Genomic DNA, 18,573 nt, shown 5'->3' on the forward strand with positions numbered 1-18,573 from the left:
AACAACCATTCATGGTTTGATGGTTTACTAGTTTTCAAAGCAATAGAAAACAATAAAACTTGTGAAATGAAAGCCACTAAGGACAACGTTGAAGAGGTTTGGACTCCAGGCTCACTGCTGCTCTTTGCATCCATTTCAAGTCTTCCTTCCTTGGTCACTGCGGCTTTGCAGACTGAGAGCAGAGAAGTAGCTATTCACGTGATGCTGCTCATGCCCTATAGCCTCAGAAAGTCTCCAGACACGCACACGCGTTTAGTGATGTTGCCTGAATGAGCAAAGGTCACTGAACACTCCCCTGTGTGTGTGCTCTAGGTGAATGATTGAGAATGCCAACGTGCCCTCGTTTAAGATGGTTGTGAAATAATTTAACTAGGTTTTTATCAGAAATTTTAAAGGAAAGGGATAGGTTGGTTAAAAAAAATATAAAAATATTAAGCATAATTTAGAGCAATGGTTCTTCCATGAAATTTTATTTTATACTATTTAAAAATATCTAAGACTATGCATCTTGCTTGTCCAGAAAAGGAGCTTCCCAGAGTAGGCTGTTTAAAGACAGGTTGAAATGTGCTTGTTGCTATTTTTGGTTGACACCCCACACACACCCACACACTACAATAATGATTAGTGGAGAAGTCAAACAAAGTAGTGTCTAGCCTTGCATTGAGCCGCATAGAAGCTGTGCCCCTCAAATTTTCTTATATATAAAACTGTATACGTCTGCACACAATGTAGGGTTAGTTAGATTCCAAGCTTAGAAGCACATAAGCTGGGCTTTCAACTCTGAATATACAGCTGAGCTCTCAGAAGCTAAGTGCTGATGGCAGATGTGGGGGAAGCTGTATACGATAGGAAATCCAGTCTGACTCTCACCATGAGATATCAGCAACACCCTCCGAATCATTGTGACAACCAAAATATACCTCCTAGCCAACGGCTTCCAATATTACATCCAGGGAGTGGGGCCATCTCTACTGAAAACTGTGCTGTCGCAGAAAGACACTAGGAATCTAATCGAAGACAGACAGACAGCAAATGCCAAAACACTGCCAAGATGCTTGTACAGAGGGTGAGACCCAGGAGAATGATTGAGAGCATGTCTTCTGTGTCTAAAAGGAGCCTTCTTCTTTGGCACACATTAGATGCCTGTGGTGCAGGTCACAGGCGAACAGGAGCCACCTCAGAATGTTCCCAGAGCTACGTGCAATGCTTCCCTGCCCATTCCAGGACACACAGCATTCTCTGTTTCAAGCAGCATGCGGACATAGAGAGAAAAGATCTGGGACATTTTTAACTTTAAGGACAGGGTCTTTTAATTTCCTTGTTAAATTCAAATGTCATCTGCCAAGGCATATGAATTTCTTATCAGAAGGCTTTCCCTAGCTCCATTGCCTGCAAACTGGCAAGAGCCACCTCAGCTCTGCCTCCTCCCCTTTGATAACATAGCTCCCCGTTTGAACTCCTATCTACAAAAGGAGGGAAAAGTGGAATTAAATCTTTGAAGGACCTATTTCTGATATGACCCTTTAAAGGTCATTTCTCCCTGGCACATTTCCTGTGCCATCAAGAAGCCAATGATAGGAAAGAAATAGCTGAGGTAGACTTGCTAGAGTGTCATTCACTGTGTTCTCTATTTGGGTTCATTAGTATAGCCAGACAGTTCCCACTGGCTTGGGCTGTCCTGGATCATGCTTCCCTCTTCCTGCAGGTGTGTAACAGCACAGAAAGCTAACCTACTGATCGCAGGTGAGATATGTTTTAGTTGGAGCAATATTATCACCGAACAAGATAACTCTTGCAGGTATCTAACCACTTAAACATAATGCCTCAGATTATAACTCTATTTGCACGCAGCTTTTGCTTCCTGTGAGTTCTGGATCCCATTATGCCTCCAGGTCAGAGTGAAGAACAGCCTGTCCCAAGCACTGGCCCTGTGCCTGGCATAATGAAGGCCTGTTGAATTAAGAGATGGATGAATGAATGATTCCAAGGCACGATATGAATGCAAAAATCGCTGTTAATTTATTCTGTAGTTTCAACACATCTTCTTATCCAGATCCTTGTCCTTTGCCATATCTCTATAGGAAGCCCCAGTGAGACCAGAGCATACAGCCCTCAAGCCAAGAGGAACTTGGAAGTAAGCCTACAGCACAAATGATGGGATCTTGTTTTCTCTTTACAGTCGATCACAGTGCACACTATTCAATAGCTCCATCTGTGGTTTCCTCCCACACATCTGTGCCCACCCATAATTACGGAATTAAAATCCTGAGGCATATAAACACCATTTTCTATTCTTCTTACCTGAGAGGCCTCTGGTGCATTAAAATACCAACCAGGATAATTTCAAATATTTCCTAAACTATAAAGTCCAGCTATTTACTCAGTGTTAGTACGTGATGGATACAAGCCTATATGTTTAGAATATGAATGAATATGAATGGGACTTAGCTCCTAAAACTTACTGAAAATTCCAACACACAAGATGTACTATAACCTCAGAACAGAAGCAAGGCACATTAGGAAATTCCTGACTAGGGACCATCTTGGCCGTGTGAATTGCTGCAACAGCATGCCTGAGACTGCATGGTGTATAAAGAACGGGAGTCATTCATTTCTCACAGTCCCCAGGAGCTGGAAAGTTCAAGGTTAGGATGCTAGAACGTAGTGTCAGGTGGTGAGCTTATTGTCTCCTTACATGGGGGAAGCACAGGGCAGAAATATGAGCTCTTCCCTGAGGCTCACATTGAAATGCACCCATCTAAGTACCACAAAGAAGGAGTCCACATGAGCTGACCACTTCCCAAAGAATCCATCTTTGGATGCAATTACATTGGCATCCTTGAATTCTGGAGGGAGCATATGAAAATGATAAAGGAAACATCAGTCCACTCAATCCCCCATACTCACATATACAGGAAACAGTGGCCCCATTATTTATCATGTAGAACATTGAGCAATGAGGAGGAGGAGGAAGAAGATGGTGCTGGTGATAATGGTGATGCTGCCACATATACAGGAGACTGTGGCCCCACTACTTATGATTTATAACACTCAATGATGATGATGGCAATGATGACAACAAAGATGACAAAGAAGACGATGATTGATGGAGACAATGGCAGGTGGGGTTGTAGATTTCTGTATCTCTGTACTCAGTGATGTTGAAGGAGATGCCCTGGCTCAGAACTCCCTCTTCCTCTCCCAGGAGTACTGGTGACCAGGTGGCTTCTTACCCTGTGGTTCAGACTTTGAGTCCCTTCTGGTCTGGATTGTAGGGCCCTCAGCCCAAAGCTTTAACTGTGCATATGCACTTGGTGAAGACACAGGGTCGTTACCAACGGACGTCTCTCAGACTCTTTGTCTTCTTTATGCTCCCAGCAAACAGTAACTTTGAATTTTGGTCATGGAGCCCAGTTTGGTCTGGATCTCACAATGTAGTGCAGGTTAGCCCTAAAGATGAGAGAACCTTGTCCTTCTGCCCTCACATGCTGAGACTTGAGGCACACACCTCACCCAACAACCTGGAGCTTTGGCAGTCTCAGAGTCAGCTGCCTGTTTGCTACCCTTTCTATTTTATTTTTATGTTTTTTTTTAACCAACGCCCTGGAAAAGTTTATAATTTCTTTGCTCATGGCATGATTCCTCAGTGGGCTTCAAATTGAGAATGTGTGAGCTCGGACTCCAGCTTCTCTTTGTCATGAGAAGTAAACTACAGTGAAACGCTGAGAATTTTCTCTGAATCCTTTTTCTTTCCTTACTCTTGGTGGCTTTTAGAAATGGCCATTTCCTCTTCCCCATGTCCATGATGCAGAATTGTTCTACCCAGCAGCTAATAGGCTCATCCCCTCTCCCGCTGCAGGCAGAGGCAGCAGAGGTCAAGCTGAGCATCAGAGTGTCAAAAGCAGTGGCTTAGGCAGAGGCTGCTGTTTATGGAGCCACTGTCATAGCTACATACAAGCAAATGACTAGCTGTAGCCTTGGGTTACAGAACTAGAACAACATTGTTTCTAAGTAAGCAAGAGAAACCTGAAGATGTTGCTTAGCAACCACCCCCTTTCTGGTCCTCTAGTCCTATGGCTTAGTGCTGCGCCATGTTCCAGATTCCATTAGATCTAGCTTCCAATTTATACATGCAAACACACTGTGCCTGATAAAAGGGTCTTTTCCATAAGTAAGTCACTTAGATGTGCCTGATTGAATAACTCTTCAAACTTTGACTGTTGTCTTCTGAGACGTGTTTTGTGCTTGGCTGTTATGTAATTGCTCTTAGCCCTGTCCCCTGTGTGCTTGTGGCTGTGGCTGTGGCTGTCTGCAGATGGTGATCATGTGGTCCCCTCTCTCCTTGCTTGATGAGCTCACCTCCCATCCCAGATGTTCTGAATGGTCCCCCTGCATTCCCAATCACGTGCAGGAGCTGAGGGGTCTCTTCAGGCCAAGTTACCTATTGTCAGCTGGGCACCGCTGCCACCCAGTTCTGGGACTTCTTCATGAAGTCAATACTATAGTTCTGTAGTCTCTTCTTACAAAGCTGCCCAGGTGTGGCATGCTCATGGAGACGCTCTCCGGAGATGTAAAAGGTGGGTAAGAACAGCCATTACTCCTGGCATATTCTGAAGAGCTGCCCACTCTTCTGTTTGAGGCTGAAATTATTGAGTTTCTTTAGACACCTGGTTATTCTCCTGGTTTGAGAGATGGAGAAGTCCAAGGTCCATTGTTTGCAATTATTTGAAAAGATTTACTTTGTTTTTAAGTATGTTTGTGGGTGGGGGGTGAGTGTGCACACGGACATGTAGGTGCACACAGAGACCAGAGGTGGTTGGATCCTAAATGCTATCTGACACCAGTGCTGGGAACTGAGTCCAGGTCTTCTGCAAAAACATACTTGCTCTTAGCTGCCAACCGATTACGCTGCCGAGCCTTTCCACAGCCCTGTGCTTACAGATCTGATTCCAGGGATCTCTGCTGAGTGTGTAGATGGTCCCCTCCTTTCTGCATCCTCACACGGGAAGGGGAGCACACTTGTGTGTTTTCCTGTACCCCATCATGGTGCATTTCATTATCATCATGGTGCTAACTCATCATCAGGGTGGAGTTTACATCCCATCACCTCCTAAAGGCTCCACCCTCAAAGGCCACCCTCCTGGGACTTGGGTATTCTGCATGTGAACCTGATGGAGATACAACCAGCTCAACTCACAGAGAGGAGTTTGCTTCACAGCTACAGCTGTTCCCATGAGTGAGATCCTGAGTCCCTTCCTAAGACCAAATACCAATATAACACAAAGCACCCTCTGTATCCCTTATCCCTGCTTCCTCCTTGCCCCACTTATCCCCACCTTTTCCATCCCACCCAAAGGTCATCTTTTTCTGTTTGCACAGAATGTCTTCAAAGAGACAGCCAGGTGGCCACAGATGAGCACTTTCAGAAAACTTTTCCTTTCGTGATAACAAAATAACAAAAATAATTCTTTAGTCTTATTACATACTGTATGTGTCCTAATTATAAATAAAAATACAATTTCTAAATAAAACAAATAAGGACTTCTAAACACTCTTATCTTTTCAGAATTGGTACTTGCTCATCAGGAATTCAGGTGACCCGTTAAGCCCAGGGTCAGATGGGTCACTGCCAAACCCAGGTGGAAACAAGAACAGAGTACCTGACTGTGCCAGTATTGGAAAGTTGTACCAGATTCATGATTCATCTCTGCTGGCAAATTCACTTCAGTGTTATAGTAGTCACTCTTCAAGATGCACCTTGTATATTTAGAGTTTTGAGAATATTTTGTTCATATGAGCTGAGCACATTTGCTTTCACATATTTGCAAACACTGGAAGCAAATACCTAAAATAAGAACTTTTTAAAAACCTATCTTTCTAGACCTAATGTTTTCCAAGATAACTGTACCGAGGTGTACGGAGGTTACTTCCTAACAGCAGAAAAGTTGTGGTATAGGTGACAAGGAGCTTGCCTTTCCTTCTCTGCCTCTGTGATGGGTAGCAGCTGAGCCAGAGAAAGGCCCTGGCACCCTTGGCTGCTGTCACCTGGTGACTCACAGAAGCAGCGCATCCTCTCCAGCCTGGGACTTATACACATGGAACTAACATCACAGTGAAGAAAGACCTGGGGTTTTCTGGAAAAGATGCAGGTAGCCAGCTTGTATAAAGGTGAAGACATGGCTTTGCTTCTGAGCCCAGACCACAGTGGCCAGAGCACCAGACAGTGCTAGTGAAACACCACCTTGGCAGTTGCAGAAGAGATCCGAGTAAAAGCTGAGGTCTTCCAGACATTAAGAGAAACTGAAAACCTAGAGACTGGGAAGCATATATACAAACTAACCATCTGATGAGGGATCGCTCTCCAGGACATGCAATGGACTAAAATCATAATAAAGATAATAACAATAAGCAATCTGTTTTCAGAAAACATGGTCCTGAATGACATTTCTCCAAATATCTCAAATAACCAATAAGCGTATGGTAAAAGCACTCAACATTGGGGAAATGCAAATTAAACTATGGGGCACTATCATCTCATTCATCTAGATAGCTTTTATCTAAAATTCCAAATGCAAGTGCTGCAGAAGGCTGGGAAGAGGAACTGTCACTAGTTGCTGGGAGGGTGTGACCAGGGTGGCTATTATGGATGCTATGTGGAGCTGCCTTTAAAACTGGGAATGGAACGGCCATGCGATTCCAGAAACAGAACTACCAGCCCAGAACAAATGAAGTCGGTTTGCAGAAGGAGTGTCTGCAGTTACAAATTGATTACACACTTGCAGCAGCCAAGATAGAGAAACATGATTAATTCCTGTCAACAGACGAATGGACAAAGGAAATTCGTTTGCAAGAATTATTCAGCCATTAAGAGGAAACCCTGTTCTTTGCAGTAAGATATATGGAACTAGAGGGCATTATATTTAGTAAAGTAGTCTAACCATGGAAAGACAAAGGCAAATTGTCCATTCTATAAGGATGCTGATGCTGAGCCTGGGGAAGGTGTTGAGGAAGAAGGATGGACAGATGATGTCTGGCAGAAGGGACAACCCCTTATGTCAATTATGATTGACAGCAGTTAATTTAATATTAAAAATAGCTACAGGATTTTTCAAATGTCTGGGGTGTTACGTATTCCAATGTAATGACTTAACCATTACATATTACATATGTGAATTGAAATGCCTCCCTGCACTCTGTAAACATGCACAGCTCTTATGCACCCATTAAAATATAATAAGACAAAATTTTATGAGTCAATTTTTTTGCCTTTGATGTTGTTAGTTATAGTACCCTTGATGAGCGCTGACACTCTGTTAAGTGACTTTTAAGTGATTTGATCTATTGGGCTGAAGAAGAGTTAAAAGCCAATGGAATAAATTCTATCTTCATATTCCCTGACATTTATTTCAACTCTTACCTGACATTTTGGAAGATAGGCTTTCAAGAATCCTCTCAGCACATCAACTTTTTGATAAATCCACCCGCTGCCCCTCCTCCTGTCGGGGGTCACATCATCTCTTAGGAACCTCTGCTGGGAAACCAAGTCTACCTTGAGCTCTTTGACTTCAAGCAAGAGTGTACAGCCTTTCCTGGAGAGGGTCTGTGAGATGAGCTGCTTTGGGTCCCGTGTGTGAGTGTGCTCAGCAGTATCTGCCTCCCTGCCTGGCTCAAGCCAGTCCTCTGTCTTCTCAGGTCATCCCTGTTGTTGTAAATAGCAGAGTTTCCTCTCTTAATGGCCTAATAGTTTCCTATTGTATCTATGTACCATCTTCTCTCATCCATTTATCCTGTGAGGGGTTCTCAGGCTGAGCCTGATCTTGGCCATTAGTAACTATTTCTAGACACAGGGCTGCTAGTGTGTGAGTGTCAGGGGGCAGGGGGAGTGGGGAAATGCAGGTCAGAGATACTTAGGTTTAGTCAGGTATGGGGGGTATGTTTCAAAAGCTCTATTGAACAACAAAGGGAATATACTTAACAATATACTTAGCATTGTTTTAATGAGAGTTCTTTAGAGAAAGTGGCCGAGCCTACCATGAAGGTGATAAGGAAGACAGGGTAAGCATCTGCTGACTGGTGAGATCTAACTGTTCCAACACATACACATACTTCTAAATATCATCTTTCATATGATTGAAAATGAGATATTACATGTCAACTTAAAATTTTATTTGGGGAATGGGTCAGAGGGAGAAAAAGGACGTGGTATACTTACATTATAATTAATAAGTATGCATATTTTAAAGGCAAGTCCTTACAGGAAAATGGTGACCTCATTGCTCCCAAGTGTGTGGTGTGCTAGCTAGTCCTCATGGATTGGGTGGAGTCTGGGAACCCCAATCCATCTCCCGTCTGACCTCTAAGTTCTAGGTTACCCTGGTTCCTAGGAGGACACTGCAGATGGAGTTTCTCAGAAGGAAGCCACAGGCATGGTGCCACAGAATTCCATGGCTGTGAAATATAGTGGATAACCAATCAGATTGTCACAAAAAAAAAGAAAGAAAGAAAGAAAGAAAGAAAGAAAGAAAGAAAGAAAGAAAGAAAGAAAGAAAGAAAGGGAAGGATCTGACTTTTCTCAACGATGAGCAGGTCTCTAAAGCAAAACCAAATTAAACCTAAGAAGGCAAGTGGGAACAGGACGGAGCAGGTGTGCTGGGACATGAAAAATGGCCCCTGCGGGCTTTTCATATTAGGTATCCCAGCACCGCAACCCTATCTGTGTCTGCACACCAGGACCACCTGGCAGGCTGGCGCACATGTGTGAGGACTGGCTGGAGGAAGGGAAAAGATGCTGAGAGCAACTCACAGGCATGTAGGACTGCTCCGTAGGGCTGCTCCTATTCAGACCTCTTGAATAAGAAAGAATATATGCTGCACACATACCACTGTCCAACAGAATTCCCTATTCAGAATCTGATTATAAGGGAACAGAGAAGCAATTGGAAGTTCAGGTAAACAGATTTGTACCATCATGTAATGGGTTTTCAGAGTAGAGGCCTGGCCTCTGGCAGTCTCAGCCACCCATCCCTTCAACGCTAGAGAGATAAGCCGATGGTCGAAAGTTGCCAGATACTTATCCAGTGTTATCACATGGAAAAAGGAATAGAAGAGGGCTCAGTGACTCCATGTCTGTCTTTGGGATACAGACATAGGCTTAGGTTTAAATTGAGGGCTCAGGAGCTAAGCAAGCATCACTAAGCAAGCCTGCTCCAGGTGTGGTCCCAATATTGGCCAATCATTGCCGCAGCTCCAGCCCACAAGAAGGGTCATAAAAGTGTTAATCTGTCATTTCTTCTGTCAGCTGAGGGAATCAATCTGGTTCTAACATCTCGTACTTCCATTTCAGGGTGCAGCCCTGAGGTCATGAATAACGGCCCTCATGAGGTGGGAGTGTCTATCCTAACAGGGTTTGCTCTTACTGGGACCCAAGGAGGCCTTGGGTTTGGAACAATGCCTTACCCCTGTTGTCTTTGCGTTTAGGCGAGGCAGACAGTCTGGCAGGAGTCTGAGCAGACAGCAGGATGCAGTGCACAGCGAAGGCAGAAGTGCCGGGCTTTCACCAGCTTTTCTCTGTGTGTGTGTGTGTGTGTGTGTGTGTGCTTGTGTGCCACAGCGCACCTGTGTAGGACAGGTGTCCACCTGAAGACATCCTTGGGTGTTGGCTCTCACCTTCCACCTTTTGGGAGACTAGATCTCTTCTTAGTCACTGTGTGACCAGATTCACTGGCCCATGAGCTTCTGAGGACTTGTTTGTCTCCACCAGTCACTGTTTTGTTTGTTTGTTTGTTTGTTTGTTTGTTTGTTTGTTTGTTTTTTAGGAGAAAAGGGATTAGAAGACCTCAATGCAATTGTGTCTAGATTTAACACAGGTTCTGGAGATTGAACTCAGATCACTGGGCTTACAAATCAGGTGCTTTGTCCTCTGAGTAATTTCCCACCTTATGTTTTCTCTAAAATAAAAATCAACCAACCAACCAACCAACCAACCAAACAAACAAACAAAAAACATTGAACGCAATCTGAATGGCCCTCAACAAATGCAAAACAGGGAATGCACAGGTTGCATAATTCCTAAAAGCAATGTCAGAAACCACTTTCTTTGCTTATTTGTAAAGTATGATAAGTGGATGTGGTGGTTTGAATATGCTGAGTCCAAAGAGTGGCACTATTAAGAGGCGTGGCCTTGTTGGAGGAAGTATGTCACTGTGAGGGTGGGCAATGAGACCCTGCTCCCTACCAGGTTGGAGCCAATCTTCTGCCATCAGAATGAGAGGTAGAACTCGCAGCTCCATCTCCAGCACTGTGCCTGCCTGGATGCTGCCATGCTTCCTGCCATGATGATAATGGACTGAACCTCTGAACCTGTAAGCCAGTCCCAGTTAAATGTTTTCCTTTATGAGAGTTGTCTTGGTCATGGTGTCTGTGCACAGCAGTAAAACCCTAACTAAAACAGTGGAATTTAGTTCCCAAATAACACACCCAATGAAATTAGTTCTTGTCTGAAAAGTTCATGTCCAGTTATAAAAGCAGAGGGAACCTCTCTGGGAAGAGGCGCACACTGTGTTTATTTATAGTTTGTGAATTATAGGAACTTTATTTTACTTTAAAATTTTTTGCTTTCTAGATTTTGACCCTCACAATGAGCATGAAGAACTATAAACGATTAAATAACAAAGGAATGTAGTGTAACTTCCTGTAAGGGGAGCGACCTTTTGAGAGGCAACAGTTCCCCACCCTTGGCTGGGAATCCTTGTTAGGCCAGCTGCATTCCCCAGTTTGAGTAGCCCTGCTATAGAAATACTTTTCTAATCCTGAGGCTCAATCTGCTCCTTTAGGGGTGCATCTGCAGGGTGGAAATGAGCACTTTCCATAGTTCCCATAATTTGATCACAGATGACTCTATTGCTTCAAGCTGGATTGTGTTTGGAAATTAGAAATTCTTGGGCTGAGATGCAGCCCAATAGTAAGTGTCCCACTGGCCTAGCGTTCAGTGAGGCCTCAGGTTCTACCTGGAGCAATAGTGTAAGAATTCTGAAAGAAAATTCTCCCCCAGTTCCATCTGGGGATGCAATGGGGATGCAACAGGGTTTTCTGTTTCCTATTTGGGGCTTCTATTTCAGTTACCCCAAGAAAAGGCATCATCTCACTGCAGGCTGCACTCTAGGGCAGTACTCGGAGTCCCCAGGTGAGGGGCCCCACTTCACTCCCGTGGAGAACAGGTGTCTGGTGACTCTCCACTCTCCAGGCTTTGGTTTCTGCCCTGCTATTGTATTTCTTCCAAATACTCCCAGACCCTACATTGGAAACAATATTTTATAGGCCAGGACTTCTCTTTGTGACCGGTGAACTTCCACTGACCTCCATGAAATTCTGCCCTGCAAGCTTGGCTATTGCTCCCTTTCTCAAAAACAAACAAATACATAAAAATAAAAGAGATGATTTCATTAACTGAGAATTATCACCACCTTCCGATGTGCTAATAACCACTGTTTTTTGAAGGTGTTAATTTCAAAGCCCAGTGTAGCTAATGTGTTCATTTCTCCAGAGAGTCTATGCTAGCCTTTTCTCCGCCCCTCCCCCTCCACTTTTTTTCCTGATCCAGATATCAGTTCACAATAGGACTTCTACTTTAATAGTGAGTTGGAAATGTACACATTTGAAATGTACACATTCTGTATTTTCCTCTCCAACTTCACTGCCAAGCCTGTTTGCACAAGATGGGGTGTTTGTTCTTAAACATAACGTAGTGTCTTCCATGGCCTGAAGACAGCAGACCAACGGTTTCTGACATCTGAGAGCCTTTCTATTTGATTCTTGTTCTCATTAGGAACAAACAAAACAAGTCAACCTCTCCTTCTCTTTTGATGGAAAGGCAAAAGGGAAATAGATGTATAAATACAGATCTTTAAACAAATCCTGGGCATATGATGGTGCTTTAATTGCCACCCATTCAAATGGAACTACCCAATTCTCTATTTGCTAAGTGTCTCTTCTTCCAAGGTCTGCTAAGCAGTTAAAAATCTTTCTATGAAAAAAAATGACTTTTATAATAAGGGAGATTGTCTCTCCTTATATTGATATAGTTACTGATGCTGGGGTTTTCAGCTTCTTTCATAGTAGTACAGAAAGAAGGGTTACCAATGGCCCCAGAGCAAAGGACCAAAGAATCGGAGTAATGGGAACCATAGCCTCTTGTCTTAATATTTAGGAAAACGAGGAACAAAGGTCTTCAAAGAGGCAGTCATTCATTCAGGAACCTTTCCAACCCTGTAGTTTTATCCACCCCCACGAGGTTGCAGGATAGCTGGACACGGCTACTGCTCATGGCCCAGGCTAGTGGAATTCCTCTCCATGATGACAAGTTGAATCTTATCATGTGCATATGCAGCAAGTCTAGGGAGGGTAAGACCTTCTGGAATGAATCAAAATCACTCTCCAAACCAAACAGAAGTCTAAGCTTATTTTCCTGACCCAAGAGACTGACTGTTGGGTCTGGGCTGTGTGAAAAACCTCACCCAGCCACAGCTAGCTCTGGAAAACAGGGATGGCTATTGATAGAGTTTGGATGTAAATGTGTCCTAAAGGTCCATGATGCTACTGGGAGATAGGGAGCTTTTAAGAGCTAGAGTCAGGGCCCAGGAAGATTTTGGTGGGTAAAAGAGCTTGCCTGTGCAACCTGGTGAGCTGAGTTCAGATCCCTGGAACACAAATAAAAAGTCAGATGTGGTAGCATGAGCCTGTGACCTAAGGACTCCTACAAGATGAAGGCAGTGACAGAAGAATTGCTGACTAACACAGTTATCACTCTGCTTGGAGGTCAGGGTGAGAGCTAGAAAGGATATAAACAAAATGTTTGGCATCTGGGATGGCTCAATAAACAGCAGCTTCTACCATTACCTTCAGTTCATATCCCTGCTCTTCCAGAGTGGACAAGTGAGAAGCATTGGAGAACACAACTCCAGAACTAAACAGCTAAACAGCCACTCTGTGCTTGGGTGAGCTGCAGTTTATCTCTCAAATGAAGGTATATTATAGGGAGATTTCTCCACTCTCTCTCACAGAAGCAAGAGTGAGGAGAAGGAAAGAAAGCCTTGGCATGAAGTAATTTAGACACAACAATCTGTTTCATTAGCCTGGAATCTAGTTGCTAGGAAATTTCACCTGTAAGATAACATGAGGTTCACCCGCCTGGTTCACAAACAAACCTCAGAATGCCAAGGAGTCAATTTGGAGCCTGGAAGAAGTCTGGCTACTTCCTCAAATCTGTCCTCCTTGTGTGTACAGCCTGTCTACTGCTAGTCAAACAATCTGCTGAAATGCTTAAATTGGATCAATAATTTTTGTGTGACATGTTGAACAAGCAATGCCAGATTTTTTTTTAACTGCTAGGGCTCGGTAAACACACATTCCTGACTGTAGCTTAAAGCAAAGTCATGTCTAGTATTTTTGTCTTGGTGTAGTTTCTGTTGCTGTAACAACCTATGAGTCTTGAGTGCTTTATAAAGAAAAAAAAAGTTTAGTTCATAGTTTGGGAGGCTGGGAGCTTAAGATCTGGGAAACTTAAAGGTGTGGCCTCTGGTACAGACCATGTGTCTATATCACAACGTAGGGGAAAATCATGCACAGGAAATCACACGGCCAAAAACAAGAAGCAAAAGTCCCAGGAGGGGGTGGGCTCTCTGTTTTATAGTAGCACATTTTCTCAGGAACTAGTCTATTCCTGCTGGAACCAACTCACTCTATAAGACCAATTGACAGCTGCACACACAGAGCCTTCAGGGGTGTGCCAATGTTCTACCAACTCATCTGGGAATAAACTCCCAGCATATGATCCTTTAGGAGGCACAGAGAATCATGTCCAGAAGACAGCAGCTAACTGTTTCCCTTCTCAGAGTCTGGTGTAGTAAAGGAATATGGCAGAAGGAATAATCTCTCCTGGGTCAGGAAGCATCAAGAAGTATGCTGTGCTGTCTTGGTTTCCATCCAAATTTCAAGGTCAGTCAAGCAACAGCACAATGCTTTGTGAAGTCTCTGATAGGAGACACTAAAGCTGTTTGCTTCTGTTTCTGACAATCTCTGTCCTATGGCTGGAGGAACTACACACACATTCTATTTTATTCAAACGTGTTCAGTTGAATTGCCATCTGCTCTGTCAGGGACAGTGGATGCAAAACAAAGAGATGCTAGTGACTGTCCCAGAGACGTTCAGAATCTACCTGGGGAAAAGAGAATAAGGACAGCGTCTTGTCTTTTGGGTCATCACTGCAATTACTATATTTTTAAAATGTGTACATATGTGTTTTGTATGTATATGTACGTTCACACATGCACACTGGAGTTCAGGTGCCCGTGGAAGCCAAAGACTTCTGAACCCCTGAAGTTGGAGTGACCAGCAGTTAGTTGTGAGCTACCCCATATAGGTCCTGAGAACCCAACTCTGTAAAGAGTTCTTAATCATTGATTTCTCCCTCTCCCTCTCCCTCTCCCTCTCTCTCTCCCCTAGCCCTAAGATTAATATTCAAATATATGAGTAAAGTTCACAATGCAAGTTTAAAGGAAACCTCAAAGGACTTTTAAGCCAAGTTTAGTAAGTTTGTAGTGTGAATGAAACTCTTGAACCCAAGCTGCGTCTACATGGACAGAGTGGCTGATTAGAACTGCAGTACTGGGGAGTGATTGCAGGTGCAGAGGCTAATTACCTTGCCTTGAGTTAGCTTAGCCCTGCAGAACACACAGGCCTTGCCCACCTCCTGTCTGCACTAACATCTTTTGAGTACTAGATAAAAAAATCTTTTCCAATCTATTAATTGAACCGACAATTGGGTTCAACCAGCCCCAAAGCTAAGAATGTCATCAGTTCTCATTGGCCTATAGAAGAACTTCCCCCATCCTTGTGTGACAGTCTTTCTGATGCATCCACTCATGTATTTTACATTTGCCATGGGTTATGAATAGTTTTGTTCTGTAAAACTATAAAACTTCAAAAAATAAAACAACAAAACAATTATAAAACTTCATGAAACTGCTGCTTCCATGTTGAAACATGGAATTTGGAGTGATCTCGATCCCTACTCTCAGATCATAGGCACTCAAAACGGCTCCAGAATGAGCTGTCTCCTTATTTCCATTAAGAGGAGAACTGTGGGTTTTGTGTCAATAGTGGGTTTTATACATTTCATGTTTTAAAGCATAAAGTGACATGAAGACTTCTGGGGTCCCATGGATATACACTAGCCATTATCTTTGATTACTATGAGACCATGAAGCAAACATTCTTTGTTGAAAAGGGGGAAACACATATAGTGTCAGGTTGAGTACAAACACTTCACTGAAAGGAACTAAGGCTCCGTGGAGAAACGACCTACCCTGAGTGGGTAGGGCGGGAAAGCAGGAGTTGAACCTGGAATGTTGGAACAGGAAGTGAAGAGGAAATTAAAGAATCTGGAACACAAATCAAGGGGACACAGAAATCTCCCAAGAGGGTCTTCTTGACCAAAGCAAAGCCAACAGCCCATATGCTCACTAGAAGAGGTAGAAGTCCACAAGTAGGTGGCAATAACAACCAAAATCTGAGTGGAAGAGGGCATGCTTTCTTACAGTTCCAAGCCACCTAAGGCTTGTAGAAGCAATGATGGACCTCTAAATTACCCCTTGGAGACCACAGAGGGAAGGAGATTCATAGGCCCTTAGATTCTGACATGTTTTTCAACCAAGTCCATTTCTGCATTCTGGTTCAGTTTAGAAACATGCATTGTTTATTGCTGTGTTGCATGGTGTCCTTCAGTCTGCAAAGTCCTTTGGTCATTTCCTGTTTCCCAAGTGTTTGACTTTGTTAGAGTGCAGGGCTTCCATGCCCTGACATGAACCTGAGTCTGTGTTTGCCTTGAGCTTCCTGTGATGACTCTCCGTTCATGGATTCTTGGCATATGAGGAGAAGATCTTGGCTCTCCCAGAGTCTCTCCTGCCCACTCGTGCTGTTCATCAGTGACCTTCATCTTGACTGTCTAGTCTTGTGTTGTCTTCCAAATATCCCCAACCCAAGTTCACTGCTTCTCTTCTTCATGGTCTCTAATATTTGCTTACCTTCCTCCCAAGGTTCATGCAGTGTTTCTTACCCTGGAGGTCCAAAGTGACATTGTAAGGCTTCCGTGGTTGTTGAATTCACATCATGGTAGACTATAGTGACTACAACTGCAATCCTTTTGAACTTGGACCCAGCTGAGAGTCACTCCTTTACTGTGTTCCTGGGAAGAAAAATTCACTCGTGCTGGCTACAATGGATTCGTGCCCATGAATTACTTTGAAGTCATGTGCTGGCCTTGCAGGAGGAGAACGTGATGAAATGGAGCCCAGCTTTGAAGAGGATTTGTTTCCCTTTGCTCCCAGGCCCCTTCCTGTTCCACATTGGTTAGATAGCCTCTGGCCACTGTCACTCATGGCTTCTCCAGGACTGGTTCTTGTCAAGAGATTGTTTTGGTTATCCTAATTCCCGACCTTTCCCCGAGTTGAGTTGAAGTTGTTTTCTTTCTCAACCTTGCAACAACACTCAGCTGTCTGAGGAGGGCTCGCTAGGAAATGTTTGTTTTTCATTAACTCGTTTTCTCTCTATTAGAGCCAACAGAAAAACAGAGGAGCAAAGGAGAGGAGGGTCCCTGTTCAATTAGCCTAATTAGACTTCCCGCTTCAGAAATGTGTCCGGCCCTGGTGAATTCTCCACTGCAGACCCTGGGAAAGCACGCTGCCTCTCAGGGTTTCAGTGCCTTGTGGGGTCATCTGCTCAGTGTTTATTAACTCTTAGGATATGCTAGATGCGCTCGCATGTATGTCTTCTTATTTTTATAAGAACACCGCATGATGTGGGCTATTAACTCCATTTAAAGACCAGGAAATTAAAGTTTAGAGAAGTCAAAGAGTGTGTCCTGGATTCCCATTCTCAGACAAATGGTATAAGTGGTTTTGCATTTTGATGCCAAACTAAACCGTTTTTCATGTGTGTTTTGACCAAGAGAGGGCTTTGGTTTATAGCTACTTTGGTCTTGACCTAGCAGTCGCTGGGCTTTCCCAGTGGGCTAACTTTGATCACAGGACTTGCCTTGAGCTAAACCATGAGTTTAGTGTACCTCTCTGCCTGCCCCTACCCCTTGACTCCATTTACCTTGGGTGACTATGCAGAATGGAGGAGACATGGGAATTGTGCTGGACTGAGGATAACTATGAACACAGGCACAAGCTGTGTAAATGAGATTCTCTTGTGTATGAAGTGCTATTCAAAGTGAGAAAGTGGAGAAGGTGAGAAAAGAGTGCGATGTTTTATGGATTACAAAGCAACTAGTGCTCATCAATCTCATCTTCTTGTTCATTTGAAGCTGGAGATGGATGAGACTCATTGAAACTGCACAGCTAATGAGGGCCAGAGTCAGGTTGTGAAGCCAGGTCCCCAGATGTAAACCTTTTATTGGCATGATATACTTGCTGTCTCTGAGACTACCTTCATATGCTAACCTAGGCCTATTCCTGGATGCTTCTAGCCTCTGCACAATCTTATCCAGACCTAGAATGTTTTCAGCCTCCAAGACTTGCTGCTGAATAAGCTCACCCTTTCTAGTTCTTTATGGTCTCTGCCTGGCAGGTTCAACTCAGTTGTTCTGGCTGAATCTTCTCTCCAAGCTGACTAATTCAGTTTGGCTTCTCTCTCAGCCTCTGACTTTTTGCTCTGTTTGACCTCAAACTAACTCTGATAATCTGCTCTAGTTTTCTGGATGCTTCTCATTCTCTGACCCTTTCTGTCTTCACCTGTGTCTAGCTTGTTTTCTCTTCAACCTGTCTCTGTAAAACTCTCCCAGTAAAATTGCCTCCTTCCTCTCTCTACACTGCTCCCTCAAGTAGCTTCCCTTTCCTTTCTCTTCTCGTGAGAGTTGTGCATCTCCTATTCTGTCGAATTTTTCTGATTCATCACTTTGCCACTCAATTAAACATCACTTTCAAACATGGGTGCTTCCTTCTACAAACTAACTTTACCTTCATTGTTTGGGATTAAAGGTATGTGCTAAAGGATGTCTGTATTCCAGCCAGATGAAATAAGGTGTGTGCTAAGGGTGATCCCCACTATAACTAAAAACAGGGTTTTTTTCTGTAAATTATACAATCTCGGGGTTCACAGTGAGATCAAATATCTTTCACCAAGATGTCTTGAACACAGACAGAGTGGTCAAAAGTAAAACAAGGTCCACTGATTGGTTAGCAAGACAGAAACAGGCTGGAATGGAAGGTGGAGGGTTATGCTACACCACAGGTTTCAGGTCTGTGGTCCCTCTCTAAGGAAGAAAATAATAATCAAGGGCCTAAAGGTCTCAGATAAAGATATTAAGAAATAAACACATAAAGTCAGTCTATTGATGTTAATAAACAATGATGATATCTAATAACTTTAATAATTAAATTACATGCATTTAGTTATAAGGGTACACATGCTGTGTCTTACAATATGGAGATCAAAGAAAAATCTACTGAAATTGGCTCTCCTTCTATCAGGTGAATTCTGGGGATCAAATTCTGGTTGTCACACTTTACAGCAAG

This window comes from Mus caroli, unplaced genomic scaffold (assembly GCF_978045245.1).
Source record: "Mus caroli unplaced genomic scaffold, Mus_caroli_1 scaffold_13, whole genome shotgun sequence".
Lineage (NCBI taxonomy): Eukaryota > Metazoa > Chordata > Mammalia > Rodentia > Muridae > Mus > Mus caroli.